This window comes from Gossypium arboreum, chromosome 10 (assembly GCF_025698485.1).
Source record: "Gossypium arboreum isolate Shixiya-1 chromosome 10, ASM2569848v2, whole genome shotgun sequence".
NCBI lineage: Eukaryota > Viridiplantae > Streptophyta > Magnoliopsida > Malvales > Malvaceae > Gossypium > Gossypium arboreum.
In genome coordinates, this window is record NC_069079.1 from 112,868,484 (window position 1) to 112,874,653 (window position 6,170).

The following is a 6,170-nucleotide window of genomic DNA, read 5'->3' on the forward strand; positions in this document are numbered from 1 at the left end:
TAAGTCATTATGTATTTTTCTTTCATTTGGTGAAAGTCATAATTATTCCACTTATCATATGCAAATACCAAAGTAAGACATTATTTGATAAACCATTGAAAAATAAAATCAATTAAAAATTAATATTTTTAATAATTTAATATTTTACACATTTTTATAATCTAAAATAAAACAATCCAATAGAATTTTTCTATAAAAGTATGAAAATGATAAGTAGATAACAATTTCTTATCACTTATTCGAGAATATTTTTAATTATTTTTTTCATTTTATTTAATATTATATTATCCTCCTAAAAGTTTAAGTTTAAAATCTGAATTTTGTTTAGGATAAGGTGAAATGTTTAAAATTGAGGATAAAATGTAGAATATGATTATTTATAATTTAAAATCTATATTTATCAAACAATCTAATTATGTTTTGTAATTAATTTGAAGTAATATATCAAACCAATTTTATAACTTCAATTTATTGCTTAAATTGTCAATACTTAATTTTTCAACAATTTCTTTTTCAACATTTATTCATTTTTTGGTGATACTAAAATAATACCAAACTAATTAGATAACAACATTCTAAAAAGAAAGATCACCCTTAGACTAGTCCATCTCATAAGAAGTGCGAACCACTGTTGGTGGGTCCTCAAACTCCTCCAATTCGTCTTTTCCGGTCAAGGCTTGTTTAGCCAAGTAATTTGCAACTTGATTCTGTTCTCTCGGGATGTACAGCAAAAATCACTGGTTTTCCAAAGCTAAGATATTTTGGATTCGCCTAATTATGGCTAAGTTTGAAATTGTAAAAGTGTTTCCAAGGATGGCTTTAAAACTTCCAAACTATCAAATTGAATGATAAATTGATCATGGTCTCTACGTTGAATAAGCTTGAGTCCTTCAAAAATACCCATAGTTCACATCAAAGATTGAACATTTTCCAAGGTACCAATGATAACCAACGATCCAATCTCCATGTTTACCACGAACAACTCCCCCACCAGTAGCATATCTAGAAACCAATTGCACTGCACCATCAGTATTAAGAAAAATTCGTTCCCTACTAGTCTGCGCTTCAAAAGAACATTCTAGACAATCAATCGGTTCTTCTTGAGATGATGAGAAGAAATGAATTGCCCAACTGTAAGAAACTTGAACTATCTCCTTCGAGCTCTATGATCTTCCTCGAAAGATGAATAAGTTACAGTTTTTCCATAAGTTCCAAATGAGTAACCCAAAAATACGGGCCCAACTAGCTCCTCCCTCGTGGATCTTACTATTATCCTACACATTAAAAAAAAAAAACTAGTCATGTGTATTATTAGAGAAAAAATTCGATAGATGATTACCTGAGATGACTTAATTATATACTTCCTTAGCAATTGTACAGTCTCTGAGAATATGCAGAATGTCTTCTGAGTGATAACCACAAAGAGGATAGGAGGGATCAGTCACTAACCCTCTTCTGACTCTTTCCACATTATTGAGGAGTCTTCCTTATAAAGCAGTCCAGATAAAGACAATATCCCTTTGGGGACTTGGAGTCTTCCAAACACTCTTTCATTTCTCATCTTTCGAATTCCAATCACCTTCTTTTGAAATCTTATAAGTTGTTTTAACAAAAAAGGCATCGGACGGAGTGTGGCTCCAAGAGATTTTATCAGATCCTTCAAAAGGATGTGAAGGAAGGATACCCTTAATAAGCTGGATCCCATCTTCCGATAACTAAACCTGAAATAAATCCAAGTTGCACGAACTTTCCTCAGTGATCATCTCGTTGAGAAAACAATTTAAGTTAAGATTAGCATTGGCATGAATAAGTCTAACCAGTGACCATATACTTGGAATCCAATTATCCTTCCAGCAGCGAATTTTATTACCATCTCTTATAGACCAGAATAAATTCTCTCGCGGAAGAGACTGAATTTTTAAAAGAGGTTTCCAAAGAAAAGAACTCATTTCCCAAGCAATGCAATCCGATAAGTCATCCTTCATTTGGTACTTTGCTCTAAGCACGCGAACCCATAAAGCTTCCTCATCAGACATAATATTGAACCCTAACTTCAATAGAAAAGAGATATTTTGATCGTGAAGTTTCCCCTAACCAAGACCACCACACCATTTAGGTTGATAGATAGAATCCCATCCCACAAGAGACATCCTCTTTTTTTCTATTTGAAGAACCCCAAATAAATTTTTTTACCAAACTTCCAATCTCATCACTAATTTTCCAATGTATCATTACGGATTGCATGAAGTAGCTAGGAATGGATAAAAGAACCGACCGAGCTAAAGTGATACGACCAGTGATAAAGAGTTTTTTTGGTTTCCCAACTCTTTAATTTTCTTCGTACTTTTTTAACCACAAATTGCAAAGTGTTGTTTGTCAGCTTCTGATGAAAAAGGGGAACTCCAAGGTAATGACAAAGATTATGAACTCTTTGAAAACCAAACAAAGTACTAATCATATCAACAATAGAAACATCCACCCCTTTAGAGAAAAAAGATGTTAGTATTCCTAAAATTAATTTTATGCCTAGAAAACTCATAGGAACTGTCCAAAATATCTTTTAAAACTCTGCCATGCTCCAAGTTTGCCTTACTGAAAATGATTAAGTCATTAGCAAAAAACAAATGCGAGATAGCTAGTCTAGATCGAGATAGACGTATTGGACACCACTTTCCTTTTGAAATAGCTGAATGAATTAAATGGCCAACCCATTCCATGCACAACACAAACAGGTTAGGGGAAAGAGGAAAATCTTATCGGATACCTCTGGCAGGCCTGAATTTAGAGAAAGGAAGTCCATTCCACATAACCTGCATGGTAGAATTAGAGATAGAGGACATTATAACATTCCTGAGGTACTCAAGAATACCTACAGCTCGAAGGGAAGCACTGATGAAGTCTCATTTCACTCTATCATAGGCTTTTTCCAAGTCAATTTTAATTATCATCCACTTTCGTTTTCTCTAAATCCTCATGGAATAATTTACATTTTGTGCAATGATAGTGTTGTCAATGATGTTCCTACCTGCAATGAAACCCATCTATTCCTGTACAATAATTTACGTAAAGATATGCTTAAAACGGTTAGTGATTACCTTCATCATTGGCTTTTAGAGGACAGAGCAGAGACTTATTGGACGGAACTGGCCAAAACCTTCCAGATTCTGGACTTTAGGTATTATTTAGATCAGGGTCAATAATTTTTCCATTAAAGACCCTCCTAACCCAATCACAAATAGCTCCACCAACTGCTTTTAGAAGAAGAGTGCATGAAAACCATACTACTCGGAGCTTTAAGAGGTGCCATATCAAAAAGAGCCTCCTTAATTTGAACATTCGTAACCGACTTTCCTAAGAAATTAATGTCTTTAGGATCAATCTGAGGAAATTTTCTAGGTAGAAGGGTACCCAAAGGCCTAGGAATCTCCCCATACAAACTTTGAAAGAAGTCATTCGCCTCAACTTCAATGGCCTCCGGATCATAAATCCAATTACCGTTAAAACTACAAATGGCAGATATATGGTTATTCTTTCTTCTTTCCAAGGTACGGGTGTGGAAAAACTTAGTATTCCGGTCCCTCAACTTCAACCATTCGCACCTCGCTTTTTTACTTCCAAAGAAGTTCCTCGTGATGTAAAACGCTTTCCAGCTCTTTTCTAATGTTCAAATCCATCCAAGCTAGTTGATTCGAGCCTAGAATTTCACTTTACTTTGGATATTGGAAATTGTTTTGACAAGGGTTTGCTTACGAGTGGTGATATGCCCGTAAAATAGTTTATTCCACTCTTTAAGATTATGAATGAGATTAACCAGAGATTTATACATGTTACCAGTGAAGACCCAATTTTCATTCAAAAAACCATCAAAATTAGGATGTTCAATCCATCCAGCCAAAAATAAAAAAAGTCTCCCTCTAGGTAGAATAAGGTTTGAATTTTGAGCCAGAAGGAGCGGCCGATGATCAAACTTAATCTTTGGAAAGTGGGTAACCAAGCTGTTGGGAAAGTTTCAGACCCAAGCTTCATTACTTAAAACACGATCTAATCTCTCAAATAGAGCACCTCTATGCCAAATGAAAGGAGAACCTTTGAACCCTAAATCATGAAGTTCGGTTGAATCCACAAAGTTTAAAAAATAAGGTCATCTCTTTCCTCTAGAAAGGCTACTAGATTTCTTAGAAGATGAGATGATTGCGTTGAAATCTCCGATAGCAACCCATAGAGTTTGTCCAAATAGAATCGAAGACCTCAAATCCTTCTAAAAATCTTTACGCATTTATCGATTTGGACTACCATACACAAATGATATGAAAATCGATTATGGAGAAGACTTTTGCCAAACCTGAGTCAGGATGAACAGAGGATGACTGCGAACCACCTCAAGACGGATTAAGTCTTTCCAGCCAAGCCATATACCCCCAAAATATCCAATTGCCTCCACACAGTGAGAAAACTGGAAACCTAGCTTTGCAATAATCACATCTAGCTTAGCCCAACTAACTCTTGGCTTGAGCAAACTAACAATATCTGGTTTGTACTCCAAGTTCTATTCTCAAAAAATTCTAGGAAATTTAACATTTGCACAACCCTGACAATTCCAAGATAATATTGTACAATTCATGAAAAAATTAACAGAAAATATGAAATCATACCTTACTGTCGAGAGATAGTATCTCCATCCATACTTGGACCAGCGTCATCTAGTTCGAAATTCATAGTTTTACTAGGACCTTGGGGAAAAAATAACTCCACCATCACCTCCATGAACTCTGTTAAAGGAATTCGTGAGTTCTTGAAAGATTTAAAATGACTCCCAAGACCTTGTAGAGCAAATGAGGTTTTATGATTTCTACGGTTGCTACTATCTCTAGTACCACCCCTTCTATTTTTAGAACTTGAAGGATCTGAACTCGAACTCGAAACCCGAATTTCCACTCATCGGATACCCAATTTAGCCTACTGTTTTGTTAGTGAATTTTTCTTAAAAATTACCACAAAATGTTTTCCTAGATCAAGTGCGCTTTCAGAAATAGGGACAACAACTCTTTCAGATTTTTTAAACGTAGGATTATAATGCGCCTTAGCCCTTTCTAAATTTCCTAAATTAAAATTTTTTTTGGCTTCCTAATTCCATAACCCTTTGACTAACGGGTTCGACTACCAATCCATATTCATTTAAAATTTAAGTTGTAGTGGTTAAATTATTATCAAGGCCCCTATTATTATGAATAGGCTCAACCATTCCCACAGGCCTTTTACCCATGGATTTATCCATTAAATCCTTTGAAGTTCGTCCCAAAACACCAGCACCAATACTGCCCAAAAAAGAACCTTTATCGGGCCCCATAGTTGGACCAAAATCCATTTTACTCCCTCAGGCTGCACTTGAGTTTGAGCCCAAATTCCTTTTATCATTAAGCCTAACCTTATTACCCCGCTAAACCTTCAGCCACCATTTCCTTTATTTCTTTCCCCCGAATTTTCTCCATCACTCAGCCCCAAATCACCAGTTGATTCTTCTCCCTCAATCAACGCCGAGAATCTGGACCCTAACGGCTAATTCCCAATTTTCACTGCCCCTTTGATTACAGGAACCCACTGACCTCGCCGTGAATTTCTCTCTACCAGCATCTACAGCCCAAACTCCGGTCTCTTCGCGCTTTCACCTTCACCGACTACACCGCTTGTAAAGGTGACCACCGCAATTTCATCCTTTTTCCTGGGCTTTATTGCCCACCAACGGGCACAGCTCCTTAACGTGCTCGTACTTACTGCAAGCAAAACACACTGTCGAAAGTGCCTCGTACTCTACACGTTGGATGGCACCGTCGATTACCACCTGAGAGACCAGCCACTTATCGAGGTTAATCAAAATTACTAGCCAAGCAAATCGGCCTCTGGTCCTGTTATTGGTCTGAAAGTCTAATTTGACCACTTTCCCGATTAGTCACCCAATGGCCTCAATGATCTTCCGTTTGTATAGGTGTCGCGGAAGGCTCAGCAGCCGAATCCAAGCCAACACCACGTTGGGGTATGGTTGCGATGGACTGAAATCTTTAGTCCACGGTTGAATGGTAAGATACTGCCCGTAAACAATCCATGGACCCTGGGTCAATGCTTTGTTGTAATCTTCAAAAGCCTGAAATTTAACCAAAAAATAACCATTAGCA

At 36.6% G+C, this 6,170-nt stretch overlaps 1 long non-coding RNA gene across 1 annotated transcript; it reads right to left on the bottom strand.

The window, feature by feature from the left end:
* Positions 1 to 453: 453 nt before the first annotated feature.
* LOC128281756 (uncharacterized) lies at positions 454 to 5,169 on the bottom strand. Its single transcript, XR_008272020.1, has 2 exons — positions 4,653 to 5,169; positions 454 to 1,274 (listed from the first exon to the last, which is right to left on the bottom strand). It is a non-coding gene; the product is annotated as an uncharacterized LOC128281756 (long non-coding RNA).
* Between the last annotated feature and the right edge of the window lie 1,001 nt (positions 5,170 to 6,170).